This window comes from Asparagus officinalis, chromosome 8, assembly GCF_001876935.1.
Source record: "Asparagus officinalis chromosome 8, Aspof.V1, whole genome shotgun sequence".
In the NCBI taxonomy this organism is placed as follows: domain Eukaryota; kingdom Viridiplantae; phylum Streptophyta; class Magnoliopsida; order Asparagales; family Asparagaceae; genus Asparagus; species Asparagus officinalis.
Window position 1 is genome coordinate 43660789 of NC_033801.1, and position 18187 is coordinate 43678975.

General features: G+C 39.3%; 1 long non-coding RNA gene across 1 annotated transcript; it reads left to right on the forward strand.

Annotated features, from left to right (window-relative positions):
- On the forward strand, positions 528 to 1266 carry LOC109820539. The gene is made up of 2 exons (XR_002241892.1): positions 528 to 565; positions 650 to 1266. It is a non-coding gene; the product is annotated as an uncharacterized LOC109820539 (long non-coding RNA).

Here is an 18187-nt window from a genome sequence, read left to right on the forward strand (position 1 = left end):
CGCCGCCGCCTCCGACCACCGCCGCCGCCGACCAAGCGCCCTCCGACCACCGCCTCCGCCGGACAAGTTTGCTCCGACCACCGCCGGCCAAGTTTGCTCCGACAAGGTAAATGTGTTTTTTTTTTTTTTTTTGATTAGCCATGAAATTTCGGATTTGGGAATGGATTTGGGTTGGGATTTAGGAATTATGGTTGAAATCACTGTATTTAGTTTGGGAATGTAGTTGAGATTTGGGATTTGGGATTTGGGTTGGGATTTGGGATTTGGGAACTTACTGCAGGTTAGGCTTGGGTAAATCAATGTATTTAGTTTGGGAATGTAGTTGAGATTTGGGATTAAGGTTGAAATTTGGGAATGTATTTGAGATTAGGGTTTAGACATGATTAGGGTTTAGACATGAATAATGTGATTTGAGATTAGGGTTTAACCATAATTAGGGTTTAGACATGAATAATGTGATTTGGGATTAGGGAATTTAGCAATTATTTGCTTTGTAGTTTAGATTAGAGTTTTAAATTTGACTTTAAGAGGATATGTGCCTCGGGGTATAGATGAGAGAGAATTAGTAAGTATTTTTAAATTTATTTTAAGTTTATTTTTATTAGAATTTTTCAATATTGCTAAATTATGTTTTTTTAAAAATTTGCAGGTATCAGCAATAGTTGATGTTCAAACCATTGCAAATAGTGGCTTGGAATTGGCTCGAGCAGGGAATATAGAATTAAATATAAAATTTACATATTGTAATTTGAATTTTAAAGTAATTTTTGCATTTCGGATTTTTTTGAATTATCTCTCGCAGGTACATATCCCGAAGCACAGAAACATGCATCAATATATCAGTCGATAATGCAGAGGCTTCACCAAGCCTTACATCGAACTCATGAAGACCTTCATGATGGACGAGAAGTACCTCAATTAGTATACACACGTCAACAACGACACAGACGAGGACGACGCAGAAACGACAATGAAGCTGGGCCTTCCCAACGTGTTGACGATGGAGCTGGACCGTCACAACCACAAACGCAACCGGATCATGAACTCATCGAAGGTCGGGATAGAGGAGGCCGAAGACAAAGGAGGAGGAGAAGAGTTCTTGGATGTATGTAAGCTAATTGGTATTGTTATATAAATTACAATCCTATTTTGATATGTACATTACAAACGTATTTCGGGACAATAGATGGTTTTTGGATTTGTAGCTGAGATTGTGGTGTGACTTATTAGATTTGTAAGTGGGTTTGTGGCGTGATTTGTTGGATTTGGATTCGTAAGTTTGTGGTGTATTTTATGATATTTAGATTTGATATATGTGTTTATACAGGGAATTGACATATGAGTTTGTACAGGGAATTGATATATGTGTTTATGCAATGGTGTAATTTATGATTGTTGCATTTGAAATGAGTTTGTACGGGGAATTTTCCCGCAGCAGAAATACATATTTCTGCACATTATGTGCAGGAAATACACGGGACTGCTAGTCCCGTGTATTTCATTGTGCCCAGGAAGTGCACGGGACTAGCAGTCCCGTGCACTTTACAGAGAGTCACAAAAGAAGTGCACGGGACTGCTAGTCCCGTTCACTTCCTAGGCGCAACGAAATGCACGGGACTAGCAGTCCCGTGCATTTTACAGAGAGCAACGAACCAAGGGCACAATGAAATGCACGGGACTAGCAGTCCCGATACACGGGACTAGCAGTCCCGTGTATGTCGTAAAAAATCTTCCGCAGCAAAACCGACCCTTTTCAAAAGAAAAGGGTCGGTTTTGCTATTTAAATTTCGATGAGGTCGGTTTTGCTATTTAAATTTCGAAATCGGTTAATTTTGAAAATTTGTCCTATTTGAAAGAGTAAAAAGGTTTAAATGCAAGAATAGAAAAATAAAAGTGAAGTTGAAAGGTTGAAAGTTACATTTGGAAGAGTAAATGGCAGGGTTATGTGAAATTAACATTAAATGAGAGTTTAATGTGCATAGAAAAAAAATTAATTAAAGAGAATCTTGAAGGTTGGAAGTTATATTTGAAAGAGTAAATTATTTACTAATACTAATAATTTAATAAACAAAGATTACAGAAGAGCAAAATAGGGAAAAAAGGATAAAAATATAGGATAAAATTAGAATTAAGAAATTTGTAAAGAGCAAAATGGGTATGTAAAAATTTTGACATTTGTTTTCTCTTTTAAAAATAGTATAGATAAAAGGCCGAACATTTTGCGTACTAGCCTTTCTACTTCCAAGAATAAGAAGGCAGTAGGTTCTAAACATGACCCTATTCTTTGGGTTTTTTCAACTTTAGTCCCTTACATCTTCCTTATTTGGAAATTAGTCCCTCAAATCATGCAATTTGCTACTTAGGTCATCAATTCCAAAGGTATTTTAAAATTATTTCGTCATGCAATTGAAATTGCTAATGGGTCCCACAACTCTTTAATTATTTTAAAAATAGTCTCTAATCAATTATAGAAATAGCAATCACTGGGAACTTAGTCACTTGAATTATCAAAATTCCTACTGGGTTCCACAATTTTGATTAGTTACTATAAATTAATCCACTTAATTGCTAATTATACTGTTTATTTGGTCAACTTTTCAAAATAATTTAAGAATTAAAGGACCTAATAGCAATTTCAATGATTTGAGGGATTAATTTGACAATAACTTAAAAATTGAGGGACCTAATAACCAATTCCATGATTTGAGGGGTTAATTTAGAATAAGGATGATGTAAGGGACAAATTTCCAAAAAATATTCTTTGCACGTTAAACGTAGGCGTCATTTTCTACTCTCCTTTGTCATGATTCTCTCCCTCTAATACTTCAGTGAAATTGATAACTACTTTTAATTGATTCGTTATTCCGAAGGCCCCGTTTGGCAAAGGGTTAATGAAGAGGGGTTAAAGAGAATGATTAATGTACTTAGCCTATTTGATAATCCGAAGGACTAAATTATTAACCCGTTAAATAAGTTTTATTTTAGCCCTTATGATCAGTTTTAGTGTTTGGGAATAACAATGATTTTGACTATTTTCTTTACAATTAGAAGGGTTAACTCTTATTCCATCTAAATAGGAGTATTAGTAAACCCCTCATTTTGAGGGGTTAACTCATTTTAACCCCTCTAGATGGGTTAACTTAACTCTTCTATATTTTTTATGTTTGGCAAATTATGGAGGGTTAACTCACTTTAACCCTTATATAAATTTGTTGTGTTTGGCAGATTAAGAAAGGGTTAAGTCTCCTTAACCCCTCACTTAACCCTTTGCCAAACGGTATCTTCATGTCATAATAAATAATTCATGATTAGATACCGTCGATCCAAAATTCGGGTTTAGATATTAAATAATATATTTTAAAAAGAACTCACTAATAAAGAAGAAGGCGAAGGAAGAGGAAAAGGAGATGAGACGTGAGAAAGATAGGCAGTGGTTGAGTAACGAGTAGAAAAATAGTGTTCTTACATTTTATATTTTTATTAATAAAACGATTACCTTTGAGGGGTGAAGTAGGGACGGATCCAGGATTTCAGTTCGGAGGGGCCGGGTGGGGGGGAGACAAAAGATAGACGAAAATTTTTCTTAATGCAATTTTATTCATAAGAGATACATCACAACCCAAACAAAACGAGTAGAATAGCCAACATCAATATCTCCAAAACATTTAAAAAGAGGAAGACAAAAATTATGTAAAAAATATTCAAATAAGTATCATCTAATTTTTTATAACTAAAACTTCTCTAACTGAAAGGAATTCGACGTTCCTTAAAATTTTCAAAGTCTTCAATGATAGTATCAATGCTCAGACTTTTAGCAATTTCTCTTTCAATAAACATCATTAATGCGTTTGAGAGGAAATCATCCTCCATTTTGCTTCGAAGCCTAGTCTTGACGTATGAGTTTTGAGATAAAGAATGAATATATTTTAATTTTTAAGGGAGGAAGTTTTACATAAACCATCCTATCTTTTTTTTCAAAATTTTGGGGGAGCCGTGGCCCTTCTTAGACTGTATATAGATCCGCCCCTGAGGTGAAGGGGCCGGACAGAGAGCAAACAGTGAGAGTGATAAATAACGGCCAGGAAAAGAGAAAAAAGAGGTGTTTTCAAGTTAAAAAAAAGATAAATTTGAAAATCTTTCTATTAATTTGAAAACAAATATTACAAGATTCTTTATTATAATATATGTTTTGGAAAGCGGTGCCAGAAGAGGCTGGCTATTAGTTTCTGTTGACCGCGCGAACAAGTTGCTTTGATTTAGATATTCACCGTCGAAAAAAATTAGATTGCACTTGAGTCGAAGTTGAGTGGAGTCCTTTCATCAGAGAATGAACTTGTTACGAAGGGGATTACCTTGTTGAACAAAATAGGAAAATGCTAACAAATGATCATGAATTGAATATTAAGAGATAATGTATAATGCCTGTATATAATAGTACATTCAAGTGTGTATTAAATTAAAAACCCTAAGCTCCTTGAATTGTTTATGGTGGCTGCCATTTCCTTTTTCTCCGTGTCAAAACCGAGACCTAGAGAGAAGAGAGAGAAAAGTAGAGAGAGAATGTTTGTCATGCCCTAACATCTAAACGACACGTGACTAGATCGACAGCACACCACTTAGATGGCAATCGAATCTAACTGATATACTTAAGCCTCTAATTGGCATGCTTATTTTTTTCCAAATATGAATTTGTGACAAATATCATATTTCAAGATCTTGCGAGAAAACATTTGAAGCTGAAACTAATTTCCAAAACCGAATAAAACCAACATATACCTGAAAATTCATTGTTCCCGACTCAACTAGCACTCTACTCTGGAATATACCAACCATCTAGGAAAAAAAGAACAAACAACAAAAACAAATCTGTCAGAGCGGATACCAAAGGATAGGATCCAAACGGTGAAATAGTGAAAAAGGTAATTCCTAGACAAATAGAATCAAATGGAAGAAGGCTTAAGGAGATCATCATCAACAACAACAATAACAACAATATCAAACCATTTATCATAAATGTTTTGGGCCGGTTACATGAATTCTATTTTTATATTACATTCCATTATGAAACATCTCATTCATTAAGTTAATCATAATTATATCCTTCTTACTTAATTCTAACTAAGTGCTTTTATGTCTACTTCTAGATCTCCTAGCCCCATTAGCTCTAATACTATCATATTTCCTAATTGATGCACTAAGTGGTCTCCATTGCTTATGACCAAACCATATTAGTCGATTCTCTCTTATTTTATCATCAATAGGAGCAACCTCTAATTTATTATGGATGCCCTTATTTCTTATCACACTAGTAGAAAACTGAGTATTGGTGACGGGATATTGGCGACGAATTTGAAATCCGTCGCCAATACAAACATTAGCGACGGAACATTGGCGACAGGGTTGTTCCCGTCGCCAATGTTTGTATTGGCGACGGATTTCAATCCGTCGCCAATGTTTTTCGTCGCCCATAACCTTAGGCGACGGAAAAACATTGGCGACAGATAGCATCCGTCGCTAATGTTTCGTCACCAATACTTATTGGCGACAGATTTGATCTGTCGCCAATATTTATTGGCGACAGATTTGATCTGTCGCCAATACTTATTAGCGACAGATTCGATCCGTCGCCAATAAGTATTGACGATGGATTTGATCCATTACCAATGTTCCGTCGCTAATACTTATCGGCGATAGATTCAATTCATCGCTAATACTTATTAGCGACGGATTCGTTTCGTCGCCAATAAGTTTTCGTCGCTAATAAGTATTGGCGACGGATTCGATTCGTCACCAATGTTCCGTCACCAATACTTATTGGCGACATATTTGAATACGTCGTCAATACTTATTGGTGACGAATTGAATCCGTCGCCAATGTTTTTCCGTCGTCATCGTAAAAAAATAACATTAGTGATTGATTATCCCATTGTTAATGAGTAGCCCCACAAAAAATTAAGAACTATTTTAATATTAGTCCCTCAAATCTATAATATTTTAAATATACATCAATACTATTTTGTTCCACGCATGTAGATGATAGCTTGAGAGCTGAGGATGTGGAAGTCTACTATGATCCAGGACAGTTGTTTGGTGGCCTTCTCAAGGGCCCCCTGCTCCCCTCTAGCGTCGCTATCGAGGAGACTATAGCCGCAACATTGTCGCTGGAGGCGTGTCCCTTCTTCAGGGAGAAGTGATATATGCTTCCTGAATTTGAATTTGCTTGGAGAACGAATCTAGTAGTTTTCTCGTTAATAAATGAATGGAATTAGTGGAATTAATGAGCAATATAAGAGGGTGGTTTTCTAGTCACATTTTTATACTTTCAAGAAAACCAATCTAAAGATAACCACTAACAGGTAGAAAACTGAGCATTGGCGACGGGGTATTGGCGATAGATTTGAAATCTGTCGCCAATACTAACAGGTCCTATGTTCGAACTCTTGGATCGCCACTACTCTCTTTTTTGTGAAATTTTTACATATACACCCAAGCATTATATATATTTGTAAATACCCCCAAAAGCATCATTTTACTAATTTCCCCCTCTAAATTGTCTTTTCCATTTAAGCTTATGTCTCAAATTGAACGAAGATTTAATGACCAAGAAAATCGAATACATATTTGGTTAATTTCTATTTGTTTATGAGTTGAATAACTAAAAGCTATTCATTTATTGTTAAATGATATAGTGAATCAAATTTGATCGAATAGCTAGATGAATAATAACTAAACAGTTTATTGATTATTTGGTTCACTTCCACCCCTACCTCTAGGCTCATGAAACACATCTACTATTATTGTTTAAGATGCATATATTGCTATTGTCTGAGAAAAGTTATTCCTAGGTATTCTATCCCGATACTAATGACCATTTAAAATAAATCATTGAGCAAAAAACGTTGAGTAAGGTATGTGACAATATGTTGTTTCAAACTAATATAAACTTCTTATTGATAAATATGTACTGTGTCATGCACACGTGCAAAAAACCGATGTCCTTGTCCAAATAAATAACACGAAAAGATTGGTCCCCCTATCAATATGCATGGGTGAGTATAAAACATAGAAAGATATAGGGATTACTATAGAGGAGGTTAACTTTTCATTTTCCAAACTTAACATGTCATTATTTTTCTAAAGCATAGCATTTTCTTTTGTAATGACATCAAATTTGGAAGCTAACAACTCATGATCGGATTTTAATTCTACATGCTTGCTTTTTAAATCCAAAAAGATATGATGCAATTTTGTTGTAGGCATGCAATAAATTTTCAGAAGCACACACAAGTTCATCATTAGATAAATCATTAATGGATTCGAACTCGCAAACCTCACTAGGGCTATCGCCTAGTGCTTGTGTGTATGATGTTCCAATGGAACTTGAAGAGGAAGCCTCCAAAGCTTGTCGGGTCGCCTCCAAGTCCCCTTGATTTGCTTCTATAAATTTCTATAAATTGTAAGCACTATCAAAATGAACAAATTTGTTAGAAATAGACGAGTCAAAGGCATTTAACAAAAATTCTAACAAAAGCTTGTTCATAATAAACATCTTTTTATCATATATGCTCCACTTGGATTTCTCCAATGTGAGCACAACATAACCATTGTCAATAACTTTCCATATATCTATATTTTTAGATCTAGCAAATAGCTTAAATCTAAAACACCAGTGTGCATAAGGGAAAGCATTGAATTGAGGAGCCATATTAACATCATAGCCTAAACAAGGTGCACTATGCATGTCTATAATATTCATGTGTATGCAAGCAAGATACAATAAAGCTAAAATAGGATAAGCACAAAAAGATAACTTGGATCTTTAACTCAAGGTGATTATACCTTAAATCAAAGAGCACCAAGCTCTGATATCAATTGTTAGACCCTAGAGGGGGGTGATTAGGGTCTTATGCTAATCTAATCCGATTTTATGCTAATTAAAACTATTAACAAGTTATCCTAGCAATAATAAAATACAATTAGATATATGAGCTAGGATAAGCAATATGAACAAGGGATATATCCTAGCAATAAGATATACTATGAGATATATGCAAGGATACATAAATGACACAAGGGTAAGCAATCTAAATTAGATAGTGGGTAATATAAACAATGCAAACAGACAATATGATCACGGAGTTCGGACCTTCCGTCCTACGTCTCCGCTCCCCACTCTCGAGGAGAAATCCACTATTACAATCGGGTTTTCTACGCTCACCCGAATAACGTTTATATCTCACAATACGATTTTCTAGTTCACCGAAAACTCTACAACTCACACACTTGCGAATACACTTCACACCCTCTAAGTGTTGGCCTAGCTCGAGTCCTCCTCCTCAAGTGCTCGGATACAACCTCTCCCTAGGTTCGTCAACCGACGCCACTCCTCTTGGATTCAACCCTGTCTCTCACCACACACTCCTCTCGGTGTACAAGTGTATTACAAAGTGGTTCTCACAGTAAGCACAATACAATAAATGATTTTTCTCTAATATGGATGAGAACACAATGAAAGCTCACATTCAATTGTTACAACTCTCACCAACCCAAATATACTATGTATGAAAATACAATAAGCTCAAGTGAGTGTGTGTAAACAATGAGTGAAATTAAACTCAAATATAAATACTAGCTTAATAGAATGATAATCAAATAATATAAATTCAAAGCTAGAAATTGAGTTAGAGACTGAATGACAGTTCGGCGGTCGACCGTGGAAAACTCGCGGTCGACCGCGAGCAGCAAAAAGGCCAGGGTTTAGCTCTGGACAACAGAAAATGGAATACATATTTGGTTAATTTCTATTTGTTTATGAGTTGAATAACTAATAGCTATTCATTTATTGTTAAATGAGACAGTGAATAAAAAATGATCGAATAGCTAGATGAATAATAACTAAAATGTTTATTGATTATTTGGTTCACTTCCACCCCTACCTCTAGGCTCATGAAACACATATACTATTATTGTTTAAGACGCATATATCGCTATTGTCTGAGAAAAGTTATTCCTAGGTACTCTACCTCGATACTAATGACCATTTAAATTTTGTAGATGTACTACAAAATGTACTCATCACTTTGAATTTTACAACGTAATAGAGAGACGTGTGGAAAAAATAACAAACAACCTAATTTACTCGTTCTTTATACGTTTTTAAAATCTTTATGACTCAAACTACAAGTAACAAATGCTATAATAATTAACAATATTGTTTGTTATACATAAATTTATGATGGATTGTTATACGTAAGTGATAAATATCAATATGGTTTTGATTAAAAATAAGTGCGCATTTGATGGCAAATGTAATCATTAGATTGTTTTACATAAGATTATAATTGATGACAGATATAAAACATTTTAATTCGAATTGGCAATAACATTGAAGCCACAAGTAACTTATTTTATCATGACTATAGAAAAAACATTGAGTCAAGTATGTGACCATATATTATTTCAAACTAATTGTAAACTTCTTATTAATAAATATGTAAAAATATGTTTTTAGGCCTAAAATTTTGACGGGAGAATTCCCCCTAAAATTTTCACTTAAAACAAATTCCCTGATCTCCCTCCCATTCTCCGCTGTCGCCTTTCCATTCCTCACCAAAACCTCCACCATCTCCGTCAGCGTCACCAGGCTGTGCAGCCTTATCGATCCCCTCCCCCGCCAGATTCTCCCTCCCTCCCTGCTCCCTGTCGATCACCACCACCACCTCACCTCCAGCCCTAGCCCCCTCAGCGGCACCGCCATCTCGAGCACCGACGCCCTGCTCGTCACCAGATCCTCGACGACCAAGCAGACCTGCCCCCTCTTAGAAGAGGAGGGACACCTTCGACATCCTCGACATCCTCAAAGTCGAGCAGGCCCTTCTCGATCTCTGGCTCAGCATCGCGGTCAGTCACTAAACCCTAAATTGAACTCGATTATGATTTCAAGATTACATTCTGCAAAGCGATAGCAACTCCAAGGGAAAAAAATCATTGATTCTATAGACAACTTGCAAGGGCATTACGGCCACCTTTTATAATGTTATCAAATTCATTGCTTGGAACAATTCTTTAATAAAGAGAGTGCATGAATTTGGCATGCATCTGGTGGCCCTGTTTTAGTCATGTAGATCTTGTTGTCAATCTTCACTGATATGTATTAAATTGACAAGGATGCACCAAAAATGTTCATGGTGTTTGACTAGCATGAAGTTCATGGTGGTGGAGAGGTATATATGACGTGACATATATGTATTTATTATGATATTTTTGGTATATATATATCTTATGTGGAGTGATAATCTTTTTAGGTTAGAGGAGGTACTCCCGTAGGGAGCAGCAGTACGATACGACGTTCTAATGCAGACGACGCTGATAACAGGGATGCTGACAACGACGATGACGAGGAGTGAGTGAGACTTAATCTTATATTTATGTAGTTTTCAATTGTGTGAAGACATATTATGACTTGAATTTTACCTATATGTAATATATTTGTGATTTTATTACGTAGTGAATGAATATTATTTGAGCATGCGAGATGTATTGTGATTGTGATTATATGATGAGTATTGTTCGATATTGTGGATTGACGGATGAAATTGGATGAGTATTCATTTGGAATATGAATGTATATCATGGTTGATTTTATGATATATTATTAAATATTATCATTGGATTGATGTCGATACAGGCTGTATGTGTATATTCTCGTATGGGAGGTTACCGAAAATTTAATTTTTTTTGTGTAAATGTATACATTGGCGACGGATTTCCACGTCGCCAATGTTTATTGGCGACGAGAACCACCCGTCGCCAAAGAAATCCGTCTCCAATAGTCATCCGTCGCCAATAAGTATTGGCGACGGGGAAACTTGTTGCTAATACTTATTGGCGACGGATTTATTGGCGATAGATCCATTTCCGTCACCAATATGTATTGGTGACGGATTTTGGGGCATTGGTGACGGATTTCCCCGTCGCCAATGCCCTGTTTTCTACTAGTGTCATTTCTTTTAGTGTATACCTATAACAACATCGCAACATTCTCATTTTTTTAACACTCATTTCTTACACATGTTGTTTTATTTTTTTAATTGCCCCATAAAACGTTGTTGGTCTTATAACCATCTATAGAATTTTTTTCGTTTTATTGATATTCTACGATCACATAATACTTCTGAAGCACTCCTCTATTTTAACCATCCCGTTTTGATTCGATAGACAACATCATCCTTAATCTCATAGTGATGCCAATTGATCCTAAATAGTAAAAATGATTGCTTTTAAATATTTCTTGACCATTAATGTGTACTATAAGCTCTTTTCTTTTCTTAGTTTTACTGAAATTGCACACCATATATTCTGTTTTTGTTCTCTAATTCTAAAACTTTTAGATTCAAGAGCTTTTCTTCACCCTTTTACTTTAGAAATTATACCTCTTCTAAATTTGTCAATTAACATTATATCATTTGTAAATAACATATACCACGAAATTTCATCCTGAATGTGCCTAGTAAGTTCTTCAATAACTAATGCAAAAAGATAATGACTTAAGCTGGTTGACCCTTAGTGTAAACCTATGGTAATAAAAAGGCTTAGTCAGTTCTTCATTATTGTTACTTTAGTTGTTATTCTATCATACATATCTTTAATTACATTAATATATGTTCTAGATACATGTTTCTTCTCTAAAATTCACCATCTGTAGGCACTCTATCATAAGTTTGCTCTAAATCTATAGAACCCCGTAAATTTTATAATGAGTATATTGAATTACTAGCGAGAAATAATATTAACCATATATATATATATATATATAATATATATAGAATGCGAATATCAGTGTTTTGGGAACTAAATAAGTGTGCATATGGGAGAGATTTGGAGTGGTGTGAGCAGCAGGTTCATAATCATCTCATTTGGGAATTTCTGATCTGAGCGGTCGACCGCAGGAGTCATGCCGGTCGACCGCTGATCAGTCTCGCACTCAGGAAATTTCTTTCCTGCTGTGCGGTCGACCGCACTGGGCTCGGCGGTCGACCGCCCAGCAGGCAGAGAGTTTCCTGGGTTTTGGGTCTTATCGGGTTTCGGGTCGGGTTTGGGGATTAGTATATATACTAATGAACCCAAGAGAGACTCTTTTTCATCTGAAATCAAAACCCTAGCCCCCCTCTCTCCCCTCAAACCCTAGTTCTCTCTTTTTGGTGATTTGGGAGGAGCTTTGAAGGGTTTTTCGGCGGATTTTGGGTGGATTCAGCGAGAGGGACCATCTTCCTTCAGATCTAGGGCGTTGCTTTCATCAGAGGCGAGTAACATCTCGCCCAACTTCACCTCTTTTCGTTTTCATGCAAAAATTTGGGTTTTTAATCATGTTTTTACTGGGCCAAAAATCGTATTTCATGTATTTTTTTTACTGTTTAAGAACTTTTAAAATCATGTTGTTTAAGGTTTGGGATTTTTGATAATGAGGTTTTAACCATTTAAACTTGTTGTTTATTGCCATGGTTCACTATTTAAATGTTAAAGTAGAGTGAGTATAGAAATCCCCAAAATTTTTTTGAATGAGTTCGGTAGCTGACAGAACCCAGAACAGGGTTCTGTCCGCCTAGCGGTCGACCGCATCGGGATAAGCGGTCGACCGTCGTAAGATTTTTCCAGCAGAAAAGCTTCTGTTCTTTGAGCGGTCGACCGACATGTCCTCTGCGGTCGACCGCCGTTCAGTTTTGAACACAATAACTTTTGACGCTGTGAGCGGTCGACCGGAGTGGCCTCTGCGGTCGACCGCCGCACAATTTTGTGCATGTTGATCCCTTATTGATCTTTTCGCGTGTTCGAGAGATCACCTCTTTTATCTCACACTAGTTTGCGATATTAGTGACTTATCTACACATGGGAATTGATTGTGATACGAATTTAGACCCGCACATTGAAACACGTGCACAGTTGGGACATGTATATGTATTTCCACATATGCTAGTGAGAATTACACTTCTTCGTTCATAGTCCACGTGTTGAGCATGCATTATTATTGATCCATGTGTTGGATACTTGTCATCTTGGTCCATGTGTTGGACATGCATTTTATTTCAGTCCATGTGTTGGACCTGCATCCCTTTTAGTCCATACGTTGGACATTTTTGTTAAACCTTGAGCATGGTACACATTTGAGTTTGGGACACGACATTTTGATACCGATAAGACATGATAGCTACCTAGGCTGGGTATGACACTTATGTAGAACACGACATGATATTTATGTATGTCAGTACAAGGTACTGTATTTATGTTCTGAGATGGGTTGTATTTCCTTGTTACTTATTTCTGTTCACGTATTAGACTCCGGGTTTGGTACTTAGGGACTTTCAATTTGGGATATAAGGTATATACATGAGGGTTTCCTTGTCTGTATTATTTCGCTCGACGTACCTATGCCCGTGTTGAAACTTCCTAAGTACTAAAACCTATTGTTATTTTTTGGATAATTGATTTTTATATATATGTATTTCGTGATAACTGTATTTTCTTATACAACGAGCCCTCCCCCTTGGGGTTGGTTGTGATGTTGCTCGCTAGCGCTTTGACGCTCGTTGTCCCTCCCCCTTTCAGGTCACGAGCCAGGAGCCTGGAGAGTCGCAGTTTGATGACGACACACTTTAGTGTTCGACTGTCTATTCTAGCTATGCCTTATTTTGGAGCTCCACTATAGACTTTGTTTAGACATTTGAGGACTTTATTCTAGATGTTGTAAAGGCTGTGTGCCTTATTTCCTTTATTCAGACTTGTTGTATTTGAGATGTATTAAGAACTCCAGTTTGTTCATTTTAGACATTGACTTTATATTCCTGTGTGTTGGATGATGAAATACTATTTGATCTTTATCGTTTCACCAGTTATCTATTGTAGTATCTCTTACTTACTTTGTACCTACACCTATTATTGACCCACTAGAGTGATAAAATTGTGATGGTGAAACATGTTATTGTACGGTGTAGTGCATGGCAGGTTTGACATCCTTGGCTTCACCTCGGACTGCAGCCTTGTGTGAACCCAGGGGCGTCACAGTTGGTATCGGAGCTCTAGTTCCAGTATCCTTAGGATCATCCTGTGTCGAGTCGTAGAGCTAGGATATAGTTTCCTAGGATTCATGTATAGAGTCCGTAAGGATTTCCTAGTATGAGAGAGGACGATATATGCGTATAGTTTCCTAGGATTCATGTATAGAGTCCGTAAGGATTTCCTAGTATGAGAGAGGACGATATATGCGTATATCTCAAAATTTGAGAAATTTTTTTTTATGACAACTATTTTTGTATAAGTTTAAAGTATTGGTGCAATACTATATATTGTGAAAATCTTATTGTGATACGCTATTTATAGAAGTCTATTTTGACTCATATACTCTTATTTTCTTATGATCAGAGAGATGGCAGGACGTGGTAGACCCCGTACTAGGAGAGCTACCCAGCCGGAGTCACAGCAGACCCCATCAAAGCAGCAACCAGCTCAGTCCGAGCCTCAGCAGGCACCACCAGAGCCGCAGCAGGCTCCTCAGTACTTGGTGGATCTTATGGCTCCTCTCATTGCCAGGATGACGGCCATTGAGGACTTGGTGACGACTCATATAGCACCACGGACACCACCACCACTGGTAGCTCAGCAGCAGGGGATACCTACCGTTCCTGTCAGAGAAAGATCCCCAGAAGTCACGCCTGCAGCCATTCCCCTAGCAGTTCCAGACAGGACCATCGAGCAGGAGACTTGGCTCCGTATGGTTGAGAGGTACCAGAAGATGAGGGCACCCGAGTTCCAGGGATCACCAGACCCTCTTGCAGCCCATAAGTGGAAGGAGGATGTGGGTAACATTCTTGACATACTCAGTGTGGGCTCAGTTCAGAAGCAGAGATTGGTATCCTACAGTCTGAAAGGTGATGCCGGGAGATGGTACCGACTGCAGTTTACTCCAGAGCAGAGGATGACTCTCACGTGGGAGGACTTCATATATTTCTTCGATGGACAGTATATTTCTTCTGCAGCACGGACCGGAAAGGAGCTCGAGTTGTCCCGGTTGACTCAGGGGGATATGACCGTGGCAGATTTTGAGAGCAAGTTCATGGAGTTGCTGCATTTCACGAGTATGTGGCAGACAGGAGAGCGTCAGGCTCAGATGTTCTTAGCAGGGCTTCGCCCTAATCTCCGTCGGTACCTCGTCTCGAGGAAGTTCTATTCAGTTAGGGAGGTAGCTGAGGCTGCCATTTCCCAGGAGATTGAGACTTCCATGTTCCAGAAGGATAAGGAAGGGAAGGCCAAGACAGGGCAGAGTGGAGACAAGGGCAAGAACAAGAGGTCTTTTTCTGGGCCTCAGCAACAGCATCAGGGCCCTTATAAAAAGGGACCTCAGCAGGATCAGAGGGCATTTCAGCAGCGCAAGTTCCAGGGATCTTGTTATAACTGTCGCAAGGTCGGGCATAAGGCATCGGAGTGCCGTAGCGCACCAACAGGAGCCCAGCAGGGCAAGGGTCCGAACCAGCAGCAGCAGCGACAGCAGGGCAGAGGTCAGGGCCAACAGAACAGGCTTGAGGCACCGCCAGCAGCTCAGAGGACTGAGGGGCAGATTCGGGCAGTTCAGGATGTTTCTCAAGAACAGATCATCCCATATTCTCCAGCACCATCAGCCGAGCAGTCTTCAGCCACAGGCAGAGTATATGCGGTGGTTCCCCATGATCACGGAGCCAGCGGAGCTGTAGTGGAGGGTACGTTCTTTGTGAACTCTCATCCCGCCCGTATTCTTTTCGATTCGGGAGCTTCGCATTCTTTCATCTCGCATGCATTTATGAGTAGACTCCAGCTCGTAGCTCAGCCTCTAGATACCCCTCTATCTGTTTCCACCCCTTTAGGTGAGGTATCGCTTCTGGAGAGCGTTTGTAGGAGGTGTACCGTCAGTCTAGACGAGTCGGAGTTCATAGTGGATTTGATAGTGTTGCATATGTCCGAGTTCGATATCATCCTTAGTATGGATTGGTTGTCTTCCTACCATGTAAGCATTGACTGCTTTGCGAAGACAGTCAAGTTGCGAGCGTCCGACGGGTCCGAGATGATTGTAGCCGCCTCTTAGGGCAAACGACTTGCGGAGTCATTTCTGGCATACATCGAGGAGGTGATGCGACGGGATCAGGGTGCTGAGTTATTAGAGACTAGAGTTGTCTCAGAGTATCAGGATGTCTTTCAGGACAAACCTGGATTACCTCCGGTGAGAGAGGTGGAGTTCTGTATCGAGTTGCAGCTAGGCATAGCCCCGATATCCCGCGCACCCTATCGCATGGCGCCAGCTGAGATGAGGGAGCTTCAAACCCAGTTGGATGAGTTGTTAGCTCAGGATTTTATTCACCGGAGTCATTCTCCGTGGGGCGCGCCGGTCCTCTTCGTGAAGAAGAAGGACGGTAGTATGAGATTATGCATAGATTATAGAGAGTTGAACAAGGTCACTATCCGGAATAGGTACCCACTACCTAGGATTGATGACTTGTTTGACCAGTTGCAGGGTGCGCAGTATTTCTCGAAGATTGATCTTCGTTCTGGCTATCATCAGTTGCGGGTTCGGGAGATGGATATTCCCAAGACCGCCTTTCTTACTCGATATGGTTCTTTCGAGTTCTTGGTCATGCTATTTGGATTGACCAATGCACCCGCGGTATTCATGGACTTGATGAACCGGGTTTTTCGTCCCTTCTTAGACCAGTTTGTGATCGTTTTCATCGATGATATTCTTATTTACTCGAGATCGGAGGCGGATCACGAGGAGCATCTACGGATAGCATTGAGGACTCTTCAGGAGCATCAGCTGTACGCTAAGTTCAGCAAGTGTGAGTTTTGGCTTTCAGAAGTCAGATTTCTTGGCCATGTTATCAGTCGAGAGGGTATAGCAGTGGACCCGGCTAAGGTCATGGCAGTTCTTGACTGGGAGCCACCGAAGACGGTGACAGAGATTCGCAGCTTTTTAGGCTTAGCTGGATATTATAGGAAGTTCATTCAGGACTTCTCGAAGATTTTGACGCCTATTACACACCTTACGAAGACGGGTGTACAGTTCATATGGAGCATGGAGTGCCAGAAGGCCTTTGAAATTTTGAAGACTAAGTTGACTACAGCACTAGTCCTGACTATTCCGAGCAGCGACAGGACATTCGTGGTGTTTACGGATGCATCATTGGCGGGCTTGGGAGGCGTATTGATGCAGACTCAGAGGGTAGTAGCCTATATCTCACGGCAGTTGAGGGTGCATGAGCAGAACTACCCCACTCATGACTTGGAGTTAGCAGCAGTGGTGTTTGCACTGAAGTCATGGAGGCACTACTTGTATGGAGTGCAATTTGAGCTATTCACAGACCATCAGAGTCTGAAGTACCTCTTTTCTCAGAAGGAGCTCAATCAGAGGCAGAGGAGGTGGATTGAGTTTATCAAGGACTACGAGTTCGCGATTCAGTATCATCCAGGGAAGGCGAACGTCGTAGCAGATGCTTTGAGTAGGAAGCGACGGCATCAGGTTTCGGCTTTGAGGTATTAATTGCATCGGGATCTTGCCACTCTTAGCCAGTTTGATTTTTAGACCCGAGATTGGAGGAACCAGTGCATTCTTGGGAGCTATCTCAGTGCAGCCATCTTGGAGCGACAGAGTTGTCGGAGCTCAGTTGGGAGACTCTTGGATTCAAATCCGAAAGGAGGAGATTTCCAAAGAGCCTAAGACTGATTGGACCATAGGAGCGGATGGAGGTCTACGAATGAAGGGTAGATTGGTTATGCGATGAGGCACACCGTACTCGGTACACGGTGCATCCAGGAACCACCAAGATGTACAAGGATTTGAAGAGACATTTCTGGTGGAGAGGTATGCGTAGAGAGGTTGCAGACTATATGGCTAGATGTTTTACCTGTCAGCAGGTGAAGGCAGAGCACCAGAGACCGGTAGGGACACTTCAGCCTTTACCCATTCCAGAGTGGAAGTGGGCAGATATTTCTATGGATTTTATTGTGGGGTTGCCGAAGTCGAAGAAGGGGAATGATTCTGTTTGGGTCATAGTGGACCGATTGACGAAGTCAGCACATTTCATTCCGGTGAGGACCACTTATACAGCCGAGACTTATGCGAGGATCTTCATTCGGGAGATAGTTCGACTTCATGGGGTCCCGGACACGA